The following is an 18,757-nucleotide window of genomic DNA, read 5'->3' on the forward strand; positions in this document are numbered from 1 at the left end:
AGGGAGAAATGCCCTGAAATACCCTTAGGGGACATCCTTTGGGGACTATCTGGGTGCTGCCTCATATTTTAGAGATGATCAATATTTTACCCAAGCATGAAAGGAAGAGCTGTTTGCTAGATTTCTTGCTTGCTGCAAATTACTCACCGACTCTATTACTGAGTGCTGTGTGTTCAGGCATTGCAGGAGCTCTTGTGACTGGCTTCGAACTCAACGCCTGGATGATACTTGGCAGAAGGTGAAAAAGGCCCTCTGGCTCTACCTCACATTTACGCCACTGAAGCATAAGCACCTTTCTAGCAGTTTAGTGCCTGGACACCGCCTGCCTATCTTCAATCTCCAGTATGTTGAATATTTAGCTACAGATTGTGATAGTGCAGTCTACCCAGTGCATGAACTCTGCCTTCCCAACTTTGGATGACTTTCCTATGGGACCTTGGGCAAATGACTCAATCTCTCCATAGTTTAGTTTCCTACATGTAAAACAGAGATTACTTTTACTTTGGTCCCCCCCTATTTTGTCTTATCATTAGCAGGTGCTTGAGGGCAAGGACTGTCCTTACTATATCTTTATGCCTCACGTCATGTAGAACTGAGTCATAAACATGAGCACCTGGGTCTAAATAAAAGACAATACGACACACTACACAAAGAACAACTGAATGCAAATAAAGATTAAAGACTATTGATGTAAGGAGATATGCTGGTGCAGAAGCTACATGGTGCAAAATTGAGTTTCTTTTATTTCCTCCTGCACTCCCAAATAGAGTTTAATTCCGCTCTGACACAAGCATTCATGCAAACTTCTTTTTAGAGGGTATATTTCTCCTGAATGCTGTGTCACACACATCAGTCTTTCTTCAAGGTCAGGATTTTGTTTGATGTCTTTGTCTTGAGCAAACAAAGGTAAATGGGAAAGACAAAACACACACTAAACCAGAAACTGCTGAGCCTTCTGTATAAACGTTTCCATTTGCTCCCTGAGTTGGCTATGTATTTCCTCTATTTAATCTTTTATAACTATATAAACAAACCGATGAATCCAACTGCCTCACATTTCTGAATGAAAAAGAGAAAGCCAAACTATGGTAGACACCATAGTGTCCAGCTGGTGCCAGTTTTGGGAGACTGACTCTTACATGAAGCCTGTAAATTATGAAACGAGTAAATGAAATGCCAGTACAGAGTATTTTTTTCCTGGTGAGAGCCACAGAGATTTCCAGCTCCTTTCTACTAAGTGCTGCATCAACATAGAGTGGTAAACAATTGGTCCTGTTGGACTAGAAAGGACGATAAATGGTGACAGAAATGAAAAATTAATGGTTTACACAATGGGAACCAAGGCTATGAGACTATTTAATCTACCCAAGGCTAGAGAAGTAGCTTGTGCCAGAGCTAGGACTTGAACTCAGCCCTTCAATATCTTAATGTAGGTATTTGGCCCTTCTCCCTGAAGTAGACTGTATTTTGTAACACTGAACTTCATGACAATTAGAAAATGGGGTGAGGGGAAATCCAAAAAATGCCAAGCTGAAAAGCACAGGCTTCTAGTGAATTCTTGAACAGAGAGTATCCTTTCTGATACCAGAAGAAAAAAAATAATCTAATGTGCATGGAAAAAAGTAAAGGGATTCTGAGCAAGGTGTAATTACAGCACCTCATGTAAAAGTCAAGAAGAAAAGGCACAGCTGGCAGAGAAAAGCAAATGTGCTGCTGCTTTGCTCAAAAAGAGACCAGAGAAGTTGGTGGGTTAGCCCTTTTCCTGTACAACTTTTTCTCTCCCACTAACAGGAACATCAAGGTCACGCTGCAATTGGTGACTACTGCCCCATGAAGGCAAAGGTGCCCTCTTGGCTCTTTCCAGCTGCCCAGCAGTGGCTGGCAGCCCTACAGCAATGCCCTGGCATTACCTGCTCTCCCTGAGGAATAAGAGCTGACTTGATAGCATCTCACTAGGCAGCAAATTAAAATTGACCTGAACAATGGCCTATAATAGCAGGGAAATGACATTTGCAGCCCTTTTTCCTGCATATATAAAGATGATATTCAAAAGAACAGGGGCTGGTGTAATGCAGCACAGCTCCACTAAAATCAGTGAAACGAAGCCAAATGGGATGGACTGAGGATCTGGCCCATTTCCAGGGACTTTCTTTTGTTCATTTGCTTGTAAAACAACTGCAACAAAAGTAAAATATAACCTGAATACAGGTCAGCTGCTAAGCTAATACAGACTTCCCATAAATGACTGGAAGACTTTACAGACATAATCCATGTACAGCAGAACACGGCATTGCCATGGAAACAATTACATTCAAAGAACAAAATGCAATTGATATCAAGCCATTCGGAAGGCATTTAAAACTTGTTATGCACTTAAAGTACAAGGAAATTAGTTTGCTAATTAACACACTGTTCCCAGCCATTGTGGTTTCTTTCTTTAATGGTGAGAGTGGTATTTGCTGCTTTGCTTTCCCCCTTAATGCTCCCTCCAACAAACACACTTAGCTTAAATACAATATTTCAGCATTTGTTTCAAGCCATGTAATAAAAGCTCAAACTGCAACTAGTCTTTATCCTTTCTTTTTCAGCCAGTGCCTCCAATAGATCCTTTTTAATCTCCCCTAATGTCTCTAATGTAATGAATCCCATATATAATGACATTATAATGGTTAGAAAGTGCTTAGGCAAGCCTTCCAAAAAGAAATAAACTCAGACTCTTTAAACAAAAAGCCAAAACAACAATAACAACACACATCCCCCATAAAAACACCTTTTAATTAACTGCAGTGCTTAGGGCACTGCTTAATTATGAATTACGATTTCTAATATCCCAGCCCTAGCTTTGCATGAGGTCCGTCACAATTTTCCCCAAGTTTGCAGCGCAAGAGCAGTCTAATGACCCTAAACGACACCTAGCACTTGGAAATGCAATGCTGGTTGCATGTTAATAGAAAAAATTCTCTTCTTTATGACAATTTTAGCATAAGCCTCAGAAGCAACAGGATACTAGGAGAGATTAGCCATGCGGATGGCGTTCTCTCCGGGTGCCTCCAAGAAAAGGGTCTTTTGCATATTACACTTGCAAAATTCCTGCATAGCCAGTGAAAATATTTCAGGCGGTGTAAATTCAGTAACGTCTGTAGCTCTCAAGATCTTGATTCATTCCGCTGTCCTGCAGGCATTTAATCAAGATGCCTAAAAGGGATGTGCAGTTGTCTTAACCGTCTTCTCTAGCCACTGGACAGATATGAAACTCCAGAGAGCAATTCAGATCTCAGCTGGGCTCATTTGCTCTCTGGAGTTTCTCCTGTCTCTATTTCCTACAGAGAGATTGCCACATGATTAACTCCTGTGTTATGGGGGGTAAATTCAACCCCAAAGACCACATTAATGCAATAAATAGTATTGTCTCCCCTTTATTTTGTGAGAAACTGAGGCACAGAGAGATGCTGTGACCTGACTCTTGTTATTAAGCAAAGCAAAAAAAGCACGCATTTCCGAATCTCTCATCCCAATTCCTTCTGCAGGAATATAAGACTTGCTATTGCTCTTTCACATCGAAATACTGATTTTGGTGCCAGCTGAAATGAAACCAAGTCCCAAACTACTTTTATTTCTGCTTTTTCAGACTGCTACATCCCTTCCTGGGCAGAACAGTCTGCAGCAGCGTTTTCATCTTTGTGCAAAGCAACTGCTCTGCAACTGCATGTTTCCTTTCTTTCCTTCTCGTCTCGGAGCTGCTGTCTGAGTGGACATAAACCACTTCAAGCTCCTCTCATTCATTCACTGGTGAGCTAGAAACAGCTGCATTAGCAGCACTGCCAATAAACAGCACAGTTAGGGAGAAGAGTGCCCTTCAATCCTAAATACTGTAGACAGCCTATAAGAATAACACACCTTGTAGCTAAAATTGTGTCCCAGTCCCCATCTTCAGGGAAATAAAACACGGCCCAGCGTTGCCATGCATAGCTAAATACACAGCTTCCAGGTGTGCTACCGGCCCCAAAATGTGGCTGGAGTTGAATAAAACTCTCAGGGGTTCCCAAAAGTCCATTTTGCATGAAAGAAACTGAAGCACATGTTCAAAGTTAAACCTAGGCCTAAGAGTTTTGCTGGACTGAGATTTTGGTGCTTAGAGCACTAAAGCAGTCTTTTTGCAATTCCTAAACCAATTTGGGCTAGTAGCTTCTAGAAAATGAGCCAAACTAAAAACCAAAGCAACAACCAACCTAAAAAAAAAACCCACTTGCTGTGCTATGCTGTACCACAAGGCCATAATCTTCAAGGCAGTTTTCAGGGTTATACTAAAAGATAGAAAAGCAAATCAAGTGCCTGAACTGCACAAAATCTCCTTTTGAGAAGAACTGTTTGCAGAACCAGGACTCAAGGCAGAAGAAATTCAGCTATTCAGTCTTAAAATTATGAACCTTTGAGTAGTAAATGGAGGTACAAGCAATCCAGCTACAGCTAATCATGAGATTAAAGGTTGGAAGCCCAGCACTGTACGCATGATTCTGCCTTGATGAGCCAGAAAAGGTGTTTAGGAAATAGTTTAATAGCTTTTCTCCTTTTACCCTGGCCAGACTGCAGGAAAAGACAAGGATGATCTCCACATATAATTTGCACAGAACATAGGAAAACATATAAATACCCCAATATAACCCTCATTTCCTGATAAATTTTGAACAATCTCATGTTACAGAAAATGAAGCTGTCATCACAGAGGGACTTGCTGGCCATACGTGGTTAAAGACCATAGCCTGGCTGACAGTTCTTGACTACGCCTTGGCCATGCTGGGTGGTGCCAAAGTTACTCCAAGATCCCGATAGCATCAGCTCCCCACATGGGACATTAACTGTAGTTTTCTATCCACCATGCCCCTAAAAAAAAAAAAAAAGATGAAAAAAAAAGCCCAAACCAAACCACCCCCCTAACACCCCAAACTAGCACAGTAATTTTATTTCCTGCCATATTGCCTCTGCTCCTGCAGAGATCCCGTTCTTCGAAAGACAAACTTTCAGCTAATCACAAGGTATTAACTATGATCCTATAACTCTCCCCTCACATTAAAAAGCCTTGAAGTATACTAGAGCATATTTAGAATATACCGTTTCTCTTGTTGGGAACCAAATGCTTCTCAGAGGTAACTTAATCACCAATTACCCATAAACTTGGTGTCAAGCGTTGCCACTCAATTTAATTTGCTTCCTGACAAAGAATGTCTTCCTGGGGATATCAATGTGCAACACAGGAAACAGTTTGTGAAACCAGAGGAAAAAAATAGACAGAATGAGAGTACTTTAAGGTGCTCAGCCTGCTTTTGATGTATACACATTGTAACTGCACAAGGAAAGCACAAACCTCAAATGAGGAAGCAGACCAAAAAGAGAAAACAGCTAATACAGGAAAAGGAAGGATGCACTTAATGCCTCAGCAGCTTGACCTTTATAGTAGAATAGCCACAAAGGACAATATCTAGCCTAAGGGAAGAAATAACATGAGGTCTAAGCACAACCCAATACTCTGACCAGAAGCCTGATGAACCTTACATGCTAGAAGGCAGAAAAGGCCATTACAGGTTATCCAAAAAGTCATAGAAATGTTTGCGTTTGACCTTGCCCTAGGGCTTACTTGCAGCTACAGAGCCTGAATATTTATTTATGTGTATTCTGTAGCCTAATAAAAAAAAAAAATCCTTGCTTCCATTACTTTTATAGTTGGCTGTAACATTTCCTAGAAAGACCATGTTATGGCCTGCTCGATCCGCACATCACTACATGTTGCAGCTGCACAGACAGCCCCAGACACTATTTCACCCACAAAGAAGATGATGCATTTCTTCAAGGAGACAACACTACAGGCTTGCCTTGAATTACACGCTGTGGACAATAGGTGAGTTTCTGTTGAAATGGGTGACTGTCCTTTCCTCAAAATACACTGCTCAGGGACAAAAAGGGCACGCTGCCCCAAAATAGCCTTTATCCAGTTGAGAGGAGGCCAACGAGAAAGCCACATGTGTTAGACGTGAAGTAGAAACACAGTCACCAAACTTTGGAAAATTAAGGTGATGTTTACCAGAGCAAGGGCTGAGTGCAAATGACAGTTCAGAGGGAAGTGGAGCTGTCCAAACTGAGTGCCCCAGCCAGGGAATTTGTGACAACTCACCAGCTCTGTGGACCTCAGTAATACATTTGTATCATAGGACAGAGGTAGGGAGGGGACTCAGGAGCACAGGTTTTTAATTATTTCTTCTCTCCCAAGGCAGAATTACTTATATCAGGGTCAGCTCCAACTAGTGTTTTATGCAAGTCTGTAAGGTTTGTTCCTGTATGAAGACTAAATTAATGCCAACATGCCAAGCCTGTAGCAGCTCTTATTAAAAAGCTTCAAGGAAACAGTCCTAGATTTCAAGATGACAGAGAGACCATCAGTAGCACGAAGAGAAGCTCAATCAGTCAGTTCAACTATCCCTTTCCAGTTGCAATATGGTGCAAAACACGCATGTGTGGTGCTTCTTACCAATGTAAAGAAGAATTTTCTGTTCTGCCACATTTGGTATGACAGCACCAGTTTGTCATCAAGTCAATGGAAACAGGAGAGCTGAGCCCCACCATCTTGCAGCAGTCACAAAGCCTGGCCACAAGACCAGTGTGGGCCCGCTGTGCGAGAGGGGCATGCGTCTACACCCAGGGTGTGGACTGGAGAAGCCAGAAAGAAGTTGAAACACAATACTAAAAACGTGTAACCTGCCACCAGCATGTTTGGGGATAGGACTCACTTTGATGGGTGGTGAATATTGTGCTCCCTTTTCAGCAACTTAAAAGAGTAGAACTTTCCAATGAAAAATAAATACAGTTGATGGCTGTGAAAGGTTTTACTCACTTCCAAGAGGTGAAGAGATCGAGCTGGCATGCAGGGGAGAGCACATTCAGATCTTTGCAGCCTTCCTGAGCTGTTTTCGGTCAGTCTACCCAATGCCTAGTTTTCAGTGGTGCAACTGGACATACAGGGGAGTTTTCAAAATGATCCAGTTTCTTGCATCTAAAAATCAGATGCTAAGCCTCAGAAATCTGCCTAGGCTCCCTCTAAAGTCAACGGAGAAACAAGACGGGGGCATCTCACATTCTCAGATTGTTGCTACACTTGTATTATGATGGATCAGCACAATTTTCAAGGCACCAAATTGACTTACAAGCATCAGTGTCAGGGGAAGACATAACATCCCATATCTTACAAGGTGCTTCAGAAAACAGCTCTCAAATCAACAATTTTTGTCCGAGCTGGAGTCTGGCCAGCTTGATGTCCTGTGTGCGGCAGCAAGTCCAAGGGCAGAGCGTCCTCTCCCAGCTAGCTGGTGAATGAATTTGCTCTGCAGAGAGAAAAGTAGCATTTATTTCCTGAGGTATCCTGGGCTTTCATTGCATTCCCATAATCCCAGCATTCATAGAATCATAGAGCTTTGCACAAAAATGAGAACAGTGGATTAAACACAGGTCTGTCACCTGAATGTTTTGCTTGTCACTATTACTGCTTTTTCGTTTATTGAAGGAAGAAGGCATCTTTACGACAAAACATCTGGAAGACGTAGAAAAGTCTCACACTAATATTTTTTATTAACAGCTTCAAGATGTAATAGGAATAAGATTTCTTCAGCATTAAAGATGCAGAATACTTCATCCAAGAGCAGGCTGAACGGCAGAAAACGCATGATGAGATGTGAAGTCCCAGGCTATTTAAAGTTAGAAGGTATCTTATTATCACAATTATCAAGTTGGAAATGACAGGATGGGAATGGACAACTCAGCTTAAGTGGACACCATCTGTTACCACCCACGTTCTGTGAGTAAAAAGGCAACTTGAACTGTCAGGGTATTGCTAAACTAATGCACATCTGGCTCTTGAATAGCCAGAGACGGTATTCGAAAATAACCATTTGGAATATTATCAGCTATCAATTGCTCCTTTCCAGAAAGCAGTTTGGTATCTGAAGGCACACAACTGCTGAACAAATATTTTAACTTGCTTAAATGCAATTACAGTCCCTTTACAGGGTGGAAAGGCACTTTCCTGGCCCTGGATACTAAGCACATGAAAGTCTTCTATGCGCAAGATTTTACCGGTGTGCGCTCAGCCACAGTGTCCTCCTCCTCATTATTTCTTTGAACTGAAACAGTACCCTCTCAGCAAATGAGTATCACCATTTCATTGCAAGACTCACAATATTTATTCTATGAACCCTTAACTTTCATGATTATCAGATAATTTCAGTTTTCTTTTTTAATCTTTTTTGTAACTAACTCAGAGAGCTGCAATTAAAAACTGAAACACACAAAGCAAGCCACTGCTAAAGGATTAGAAGCTATCAAATATACAAAACCAAGAATGTTAGGATTTAGGTCTCACTCCTACTACTTGAGAGATTGCGTTTGGCAATATAAATTGCCCTTTCCTTCATGCAATAATTCTTGTTCTTCCAACAGAAGCAGAATAGAATAAAATATCATGACAGCCCCTCTACATTGCTAGGAACATTAATTTGAGATCTGGCCTTGGTTTAGGACTATCCTTGGTTGTACCCGTTCACTGAGCTTTTGTTTATTTGATTATTCCTGAAACTCCCGCACTGATTTCTGTCTCTTCTTCCATGTGATGCAATTTGACCATGAACACAGTCCATTGCTATTTAAAGATCTTTCTCTCCTCATCATTTATTACTGTTTGTGTGAAATAATATATTATTTGCTCTGCGAAGTGATGAATCCTTCGTACTCCTGTAACAATAAGACAAGAGCTTCAGTAATACTTCTGACTGTTGCCTAAATTTCATGGTACCAGAATCCATCTTTTATTCCTCTTCACATTAATCATCCAGCCAATGACCAAACACATGCTGTAGAGCAAACAACAGCTGCGTGGTATCACCTCCCTGCAAGCTGCCTGCTGCTTGGATCAGCCCTCAACATCAGCTCACAAGCAACTTCTGATAAAAGAAAACTACAATCTACTGCCACATTTAGCCATAGAAGTGATACAAACAGCCCTCCAGTGCCCTTAGCTTCATCACGGCAAACTTCAGCTATCAAAGCAGTGCCAGGATACCTTCATTCCACACTCACTACTCTGAACTATTCAAATTATTACAAGGGTCTGACAATCTATATAGATGTCTCTCTCAAAATCCCTGCCTCTGGTTCAACAAGCTTTGTAAAGAGTAGTCTGTGTCTGTTCTGTGTCTTGGGGTGGGCTCTGGTGGGATCAGCTCTGCGTGGGAACAGTAAGTGCCCTTGGCCCACGTTGCACAGAAGTCCCTTCCCAAGGCAGACCTTGCTAGTGCTGTAGGATAAAGAGCCCAGTGGTTGCTACACAAGGAGATGCAAACATTTTAACAGTGGTTGTATTTAATTGGCTCAGAATAGCATAAACTGTCTGTAGGAACATATTTCAGGGTAAAGTTAGCAAAGCCTTTAGGCAAACTATAGCCAACAAGGGAGGAGCACAGCCCAGGGGCAGATTCCTACCTCAACACAGGCAAGGGCAATTATCACACCGCAGGGAATATAATGGAATGTAATCCATTTCTTCTCCAATATGTGGGGACACAGGGGTCAGGAACAACAAAGAGAAGATACCATCCCCATTAATGCACATCTCAAAGATACCTGTAAGATGCACATGCATCTACAGAGGATAAACTAGACCTGCAATCTATTCCAAGCAGTAGTATGTCCCTGGGGAGCTATTTCTTTTGTACTATAAGTAGATATCAAGGGGGGGGGAAACCACTCTTTTATGCCTAAATATTTTTGTAGTATTATTTTGCAATAGTATTGCCAGGGCTGCATTATTATTGTTCCTGAACTCTTCCTTTCCTCTCCTGGAATATTCCTCTGGGCAAGCTGTGGCTTACTACGGGCTTTTGCAGAAGGCAGGCAGAGGCAAAGCAGATAAAAATCCAGTTAACTTAACAGGCAGTAAAGTGTACCATTGAAAAACAAGCCTTAAGGAATGCAATAGTTAAGCCAGCAGAAAACAATACTGTTTTCTGTAGCAATTTAGGACTGTCATAAAAGACAAGGGAGTCTAATAGTGTGGAGCAATGGAGAAGGGTGTAAAAGTGAGACTTCTCTAAGCCCTGCAAATGGTCTCATCCAGCAGCAGGCTGGACTTTGTGTTTGTAGGCAGGGTCAGTGCATGCCTACAGCCTCCCACAGAAGTCAATACCCAACTTCACCCAACAGGCACACACCTGGTAGCTGATAGGGTTTGTTACAATGGGATGAACAGTGGCCATCATCTTCCTGGCCCCACTTCTGCTCCACAGGTCCAAGCAGAAAAGGGGGAAAGACATGGCTCCACTCGTTCCTAATCAAATTGCACCTGGGAGGGAACCAGCTACGCAGCCCATACACCAGCTGAGGAACAGAGACCAGAAATTGGAGCTTGCTGTCCATCAAGCTGTGAACCTGTGACATCTGCCATGTCGTGATAATTACAGTTGCATCCAAGTCTGGCTTCAACTTATCCACTTGAGCAGAAAGCAAGCAGGTTAGTTCATCAGTAAGAGCATTTTGTAAAGACTCCAGCTTTATTTGTGCAAGGCTGCTCCAGAGAGACCTTACCACAGCCCTCCAGTACCTGAAGGGGCCCTTTGAGAAAGCTGGAGAGGGACTTCTTACAAGGGCACTTAGTGATAGGACAAGGGGTAATGGCTGTAAACTGAAAGGGTAGATTTAGATTAGAAATAAGGAAGAAATGCTTCACTATGAGGGTGGTGAGGCACTGGAACAAGTTGCCCAGAGAAGTTGTGGATGCCCCATCCCTGGAAGTGTTCAAGGCCAGGTTGGATGGGGCTTTGAGCAACCTGATCTAGTGGAAGGTGTCTCTGCCCATGGCAGGGGGTTGGAACTAGATGATCTTTAAGGTCTCTTCCAACCCAAACCATTCTATGATTCATGGTGTAAATGGGGGTGATGTGGACATACTGAGACACTTTGAAAGGACAGTTATGGGTAGGCATAGCAGTGACATGGGCTTCAACAAGCCCACCAAGACACCTTTTATAGTAGACAAAGCCCATACTGCTAGTTAAAAGCTAACTTGGACATAAATACATATGACCTGCAATCCAACACCTGTACTGCAATGTAAACCAAACAGCAGAAAATTCCCATTTAGCTCCTGGTCTGTCACTGACAAGTTGAATGACCTTGAAAAAGTCACACTACTTTTCTGTCCCTCTGTTTAAACTGTAGAGCAAGGACGGGAGAGGCAGTCTGCTATATGGGACCTTGATCTTGACTGGGATTTCTGATGGCTCAATAATCCCAACAATAATCATTTCAGAGACAGAATTACCTAGAGTCATCCTCAGGCACTTTTTGCATTGCATATGTATATATTCTAATTTAGGCACCTACACATTAACTGTAGGCGAAGGCATCACCTTGTGCTTTTATTACCCAAAGTCCAAAGAAACTGCACATCCTAAAAGCCACCTCATAGGATCAAAGAAGCCGAAATACAGAAGCTGGTAGAATGCCTTTAGCTATAAATCTGCATGGTAAAAACTGGTCTCTCTTTCCTCCAGTCCATTCAAACCGGCTTTTATCTACATACTGAGAAACACTACTCCATACACAATCTGAGGTAAAACATTGATGGCAAGCATTTGGAGCCTCCAGGGGCATTGATAACTGGAATAATTGGCATATTACCACCAGAGACTCAGAAAAGTCACCTTCCAACTACAATGGGTTGCTTCTGACAAAAGTCAACCGAGGCGCATAATGTCGTTGTTGTTCATTAGGTTTCCATTAATGATAAAATTTCCGATTTCAATATTTAATACACCTCAGAGATCACAGTGCATAATTTAATGTGCAAGCAGATAATTTGCTGATCAAGGTACATGTTTCACATTAAGGCAAATTATTGCACACTTTGCTGATTAACTGAATCACACACACACACATATAGACATACACACACACACACACAAACTATACCGCGCTCTTCTATCAGTGAAGCATTGTCCTCTCTGGAGCTAGTTCCTCATGGTAGACAGCTAAACCCTGTACATCTCAGCTCTTTCACGTGCAGTGTAAATTCTGTATGATCCATACTTGAACTGTTTTCTATCCTGATGCACTGGTTTCTTGCACATACATCATTTCAGGACACAGTGATGTAGCCCATGTGTTGAGGCTGCTGTGCCACCTGCTTCCCGGTATTACCTCTCTTTTGGCTGTTTATGTGTCTGCACCTGAATCCACTCCTTGCCTGGCATCTTAGGCACGGAGAGCAGCTCTCTGGGCAGAAACCATGTTTTGGGGGTTTCTACACTTTCATAACCAAGCATGAAGGCACCTGGATGAACGATAGATACAAATTGCTTTTAAGCTGGTATGCTTTGTGGAAATGGACAGGGACATCACTGTGAAGTTTGACTAGGAGAGAATTCCAGGTTAAATCCAGAGACAGATAAAGTGGGGAATTTTTTTTTTTTTTTCATTCAGCAATTCAGAAGTCTCACTTTGCTCCAGGGAGCAGCAAGACCCAGGTGCCAAACCTCACAACGATTCAGAAAACAGAAGGCGCATTTTTTCACTTTCCTGCTCTGTTAATTCACGTGCTTTTTTTTTTAGGGTGGGTTTAAATCATCTCAGACAAAGGAAAGATCTTAGTCAATGGACAAGTGCTCCTAACCACTCAATGCAACACAGGGGAAGGAAGCAGGCTGGGGCAGCTACTCAAGGGTTATAGCCCAGTGGCATTTCAATAGATCTCACTACTATTATTTGGGCTATATAGCTTACAGCAGCTGCTGATCTGGGCTATAAACATCCAAACCAATTTTATTTACACTGTAGAAATTGAGCAGAATATCAGCAAATTCTCTGGAAGCCCACATAAAAGGCTAGATTATTCCTGGAGATAGTGTCACTCCCTCTAAAAACCAGGACCAGACACCACAGGGTTTATGCCAAAACCATTTTGCAACTTTTTACCCGAACACTGCCCATTAACATGCAGCTAAACCCCTGTGAACCACTTAGAAAACATACCCCCAAGTCTGAATTTGTCAAGATTTCTCAAGACCTCTATATGCCTGAGATCCCAGAAGGTACCAGCAGCTTGAAGAGGTTTTTATATTTCCTCTCTGTCTCCGAGCTCAGTCAAATTAATAGGAATATATTGGCTCAGCCAATCACACCAGAGGAAATTGAGCTGGCTATTAATGATCTCAAACAGCAAACGGCCCCTGGGCTAGAAGAGCTCCCAGCGGAGCACCACTCCAAGTTTTAGCAAAAGCCAAACTTTCTCTAATGGTTTCACAAACTTTTTTTTACCCTTTCACTGCCAATTCCCCCCCAAGCTCTCTCTGCGGGCAGCAATATTCTTTGCCGGGTGCTGTTTGCCTGTGTGCAAAGTGACTCTTGTCTCCTGGCTCTGCTTTAAGCAGTGCCCCTCGCTCTGGATAACTGATGCCAAAGCTGACTCCGGAGTTGAAGTCAAAAAGCAAAGGACAGCAATAGGGCCAGATTTTCAGTGGAGACAAGTTGGTTTTCTTGGGTCTACACCAACTAAGATCTTGGTCCTGGAGGGTCTTAGCTGGTGGGCTAGCGGATTTGTATCTGATGTGCCCCTAAACTGGGCACATAACCTGTAAATAACCAAGCTGATCCAAACAGTAGTTGGGGAGAAAGACAAATTGCCTCTTTTCCTTCTTTCTGTTAAGATATTTAGGAAACTCTTCTCTCCTGAGGACAGCTACAGCTGAATGCTCTTCACACATGATTTCATGTGACTATTAATTGTGACAGGCCTTGTCATTTTATTAACATACTGGTTAAACTTATTCCCTCTTTGAAGCCAAAGAAAGGCAATCTGTGGTCAGGAACAGAGAGGAGTCCCTGGCCACTTGGCAAGTATAAGAATAAACAAAGTGGGGCGGGGGAAGAAATCCAATTCCAAAACCAACAGCCAGGATTTCAAAAGCTCACCAGCCTGAGTATTTCCTTTGGTTGCCATCTTATTTTGGTGTCAGATCGAGGGATGAGATCTATTGTACTTTCTTTGTTTCATCTGCTGAATTTAAAATGCTGACAGTGCTGGGAAGCAGGACCTGGCATTCAGGCTTTATCACACCCTGCCAGGGGAGCATCCTACCCACCGCATTACAAAGTCAGGTCCTTGCACGTGGCCTTCCCCTTCCCCCTCTTCTCCCTTCCCAGTGACTCCTGAAGATTTTGCCGTGCCATGGCATCACTTTGACACCAGGCAAAGTATGCTCCTGCTCTGCCTGATTATTCCTGGGAGGAGCAAATCCTCCCTGGCTGAGGATTGCTCTGACTGCTCAGGGTCAGGAATTCCTCTGTTACCAGCAGTGCATTAACACAAAAGTTCATTTATCTAAAGTAAGACTACAGGCAATGCTACTATACCAGGGGATCTCCCCATACACCTTGATGCTCATTCATATGTATAGGTCACAGACCCAGCTGCAGTTGCCACACAAGGAAACGTGCCTAGGCCCACACATGCCTTACAACCTAGGACAGAAGAGACATGGCAGCATGAAGCTACACATGAAGGCAATGCTTGCTGGAGGACTCCAGGCACACACACAGGTTTCTATCCTGCAAAAATAGAAAGACTAGCAAGTCCATAGCATCCTAGCTCTTAACTGAGGTAGCTGAGTTGCCTGCACTCAACCATTATAACTACACAGCCAACAATCCTTACCTATTTTAGGAGCAGCGAAGGGATTGTTATAAGCCCAGATAGGCTTCAGAGTAATACATTCACCAGAGTCCTTCCTGGTTGTCTGTAATACATCACAAAGAAGATTTCCCCCAACACACTTCAAGAATTGGTGGAGGTACCTGCATTAAGAGCTTCAGCTCCCTCTGCCATCTGCAGATTGAGCGTTACTCCAGCCAGGTAAATCCCACGGCCAGACGTGCCAAATTCCTTCCACTACACAGATAGGTTATTTACAGCAACTCACACAGAAAGCTCTGATTTTGCCCCTGATTTTATCATCTTGTGCAACTAAAAAATCTCTCTCGTTCATTGCTAGCAACTCTGTGTCCCTTCTACTATGGTTTGCAAAAGCGATTGTCCCGCTATGGGCACCAAGCTTTCACATCCAAAGGCCAGATCCATCCAAATATTCAGGCACCTACTTCCCACTTAGTCAGCAACAAACTCTAATTCCTGCAGCAGGAGGGCGGCACTGAAATGTAGCAATATAACCACCCATCATTATGAGCCATCCCTCCCTCCAGATGTGCCAGTTTAAGTTCAATGTTTTGCAGGTGTCTGTACGGCAGCAGACTTCAAACTAAGCCACCCTCCAAACCTCTTAAGGTCAGAGATTTTAGGCTTTGAAACCTTAAGCACAAAAAGTGCACTTCACAACAGCTCCTGTGGGTGTTATAAAGAGCAACAAATGCTTTTAAGCGCTCTTAAGAGAGAAGATAACAATGAAATTGAGGGGAAATGGAGAAAAAGATAATCACGCTGCAAGTTGCTGCTCTCATCTCCCACCTATTTCCAAGGCAGCAAGAACCCAGGCAGCCGGCAACAGCTGCCACCCTATTAAACTCAACAATTTACAGGTGCTTGGAGGGAGCACTTGCGTGCAATTAGCCGAGCAAATTCACTTACTTCAAGATGCAGGGCCCAGCTCTCGGCTGCTGCAGTTTGGCTGTGCTCCGTTGACTCTGTGGAGTACTGCCAAGTTACTCCAGATGAGGGTCTGGCTTGCGGATGTTAAGGAAGCTGGGAAAGCCTTGCTCCACAGCATGATCTTGCAAATGATTACAGGTGTACCGGATAGTATAATGCGCTCTTCTCACTCTGCAACTCTTCTCTGCCAATGGAGGGTACTGGTACAGTCCATTAGGCCTACAGTAAAAACACAAAATAAGATTCCATCCCATGCGGGCCTATTCGGTAGTATTAATCTAGCCAGCCCAGATAACAGGGATAGAAAAGACACGGGGAGTAGATTTGGTGCAAGTAACAAAGCTCCTACACTTGCTTGAAAGCCTAGTGTGGGCAAAAAAATCTGCATCACTGCTGACTCAGCCTAATGCTAGAAATGGTCTGAGGATACATCACAACATGGACCTGGCCAGGTCTGACAGCAGTGGGCGCTGTGCCACCTGTGCAGGATGTCACGTGTGTACACAGGGAGCCCTGGCCAAGAATGCTGAAGCCCACACAAAAAAAAAAAAAATCACAGAGTCATCAATATCATCCCTGTAGCCAGGCAAGAAATGTGCTCCCACCCTGGCTTTCACCCCAAAAGCCTCCCATCTAGCCATCTTTGCTCCACGCCTATTATGGCCTCCCCTTGCTTCTATTACCTGACAAAAATGATAATCAACGGCAATAAACACTGTCTAGCAAAGCCACATCTACAGCGAGGCCCCATATTGTGAATTCTTCGCTTACTTGAGCTGGCATGAAACAGGGATATTTTGGTGAATGCGGCCCTCTGCAATCAGCGGAACTACTTGCATTTATTCCTGATGAAACTCTGGCCCGGAGATGTAGGAATCAGACAAAAGAAAGCTGGGATGATTGTTTTCAGCATGGAATAAATAAATATGAATACTTTGTGATATGATGTCTCTTCTTGTGCTCTTCTTTTTCTTCCAGTTAAGCTCATTATTGCAAATTAGGGAGTTTCTCTGGCAGTTTAAAAGGTGTACTCTCACACATAAGAAGGAAATAAACAAAGTAGTTTGCTTCAGATCTCAGCTGCAGTCAATTTATTCTTTGAGCCTCTTGACTTAAAAACCATAAGATTTTGGTCTCTTTGCTTGTATCAAAGTCACACACAAATTGAAACAGCCCCTGCTCACATCCACTCAAATTCAGTAACACTGCTGCTCTGATTTCTCAATGACCTGAAAATACTTCTGTATTCTCTTTGTTTCTACCTGCTTCTTTATTCCCATTCTCCAATTAAACAGCAGAAAAATTCAAAGCACCTTCTAATTGAGTGTAATCCAAAATGAAAGCTGGCTAGAAGGCTGAAATCAAAGATCTGAATAGGATATCTTTACTTACACCAAACAGTCCCACAATGGCATCTATGAGAGGATGATGGCTTTCCTCCATTAAAAGCCAGGGTCATACTTGCTGTATAGAATACAAAACCACAGAGCACAGTGCAATGAAAAGGTGAGGTAGTGCAATCCTCGGCTGCTGCAAATTAGCTTCGAACTGTTTGGTGCATGCTCTGTGATGATGTTCCCAGTACTCAGAAATGTCCTTTTCCTCTGAGAATGCCTTGGGTTGGGCAAGAACGGTGCCTGAGAGTAAAATGAGAGGGATTGATGTTAGAAACTCCTTGCTAAATCAATGTTTTATTTAACATGATAATTAGAACAAATATCTCAGAGACTTTGGGCAATGTTAAAACTTTAAAACAGCCTGGAAACACTTAAATTGCATGTTGAAAATTGTCAGCACTCAGGGAACTGGCTATGATGCTGTTTTGAAGCTTTTGTTAGCACCTTTAGGAAGAACCTGGTTCTTGGACTCTGTACGCTGTGCAGTGGTGATTGCCTCAAGGTATAGTATAAACCAAGAGCAAATAACTCTCTGAAGCCATCATGGACATGGGCTGATAAGAACAGCAGAGCCCCCCACCTATCCATCAGGGACCCAAATTAAGCACTTCACCTCCCTAGGCTGCTGCTGTACTCAGCAGAGGGAGATCATTCCACAGCATGAACCTGGCCCTCTAGGGATGCCTAACTCCTACAAACTGCAAAGGTGATGATTGGTCAAGACCTAATGCAGGTGCCTTCATTAGATACCTGAAGCTACTGGATGGATCCAGACTAGGTGCCCGGGAACTGTTAAATTTAGCAATAATGCTGCTTGGCTGCATGACTGTGGAATAACAGGAGAGTGATAGAGTGAAGATTTTTGCCCTTTCTGCTATGACTTGTGCAAAGAGTTTTGCACTGCATTAGTCATGGCAAGCAGACAGTCACATAGTGCAAGAAAACTTTCATATGCCCCAACTCTAGTTATTATGAGATCCAAAAATCAGATGGCCGTTTCTCACATTGTAACTCTTAACTGAGGGTAATCCCCCAACATCACCTCCTATTTTCATTGTAGCTGCTGCTTATTGCTGTAATCCCTGCAAATAAACTTGCTTTATGACACACCAATTCATCCCTAGACTCAGCCTTAGGCCTCCTGAGGTATTAAGAGAAAGATAAGATCCACTGAGAGATGTGAATGTTGGCTCAGTCACTCAGTAAACAACCTTTTACCAACTGGGCATAATCCCCTTATCAGATTATGCCTGTTGCATTGTATTCTCTACTCCGCAAGTGCTTTTCTGGGATCCGTTAGAAGCAGCATTAGAGGAAAGAAAAAAATCCTTACCGAGGAATTTCACCACTAGAAGGATTTCTCAGCTGCAACCCAGCTAGGCTGTTAAAAAATCAGGTAGCCTTAAAGGAGAGCAGCAACTCATACCATCTGAAAAGTCATCCTCCTAAACTCAGCTGGGCACTGCAGTTTATCCCAGAGCACTCAATTCATGAGATGACTTATGTGCAAATAGCAGAGAGCCAGGAGAGGGTGCTCAACAATAACTAGAAGAGGTCCTGTATACTGATCCCTGGCAACAATGATGCTTGAACACAGCCACTTACCTGGAACTGCCAGAACCAACATGAAGAATAGAGGACTTCTTAATTCATATTTCAAAATTTC

General features: G+C 42.9%; 1 long non-coding RNA gene across 1 annotated transcript in view; it reads right to left on the minus strand.

The window, feature by feature from the left end:
* LOC148051513 (uncharacterized) overlaps nt 1-18,757 on the minus strand; it is a 49,371-nt gene that overhangs the window by 1,367 nt on the left and 29,247 nt on the right. The window contains exons 2-4 of the long non-coding RNA XR_015699831.1: nt 17,087-17,331; nt 15,674-15,913; nt 7,194-7,370 (exon numbers count right to left, since the gene is read on the minus strand). This is a non-coding gene — a long non-coding RNA (uncharacterized LOC148051513). The remainder of the gene's footprint in view (nt 1-7,193; nt 7,371-15,673; nt 15,914-17,086; nt 17,332-18,757) is intronic.

Source organism: Nipponia nippon, unplaced genomic scaffold, assembly GCF_047370975.1.
Source record: "Nipponia nippon isolate SJK-2023a ecotype South Korea unplaced genomic scaffold, ASM4737097v1 scaffold_6, whole genome shotgun sequence".
Classification (NCBI taxonomy): Eukaryota; Metazoa; Chordata; class Aves; order Pelecaniformes; family Threskiornithidae; genus Nipponia; species Nipponia nippon.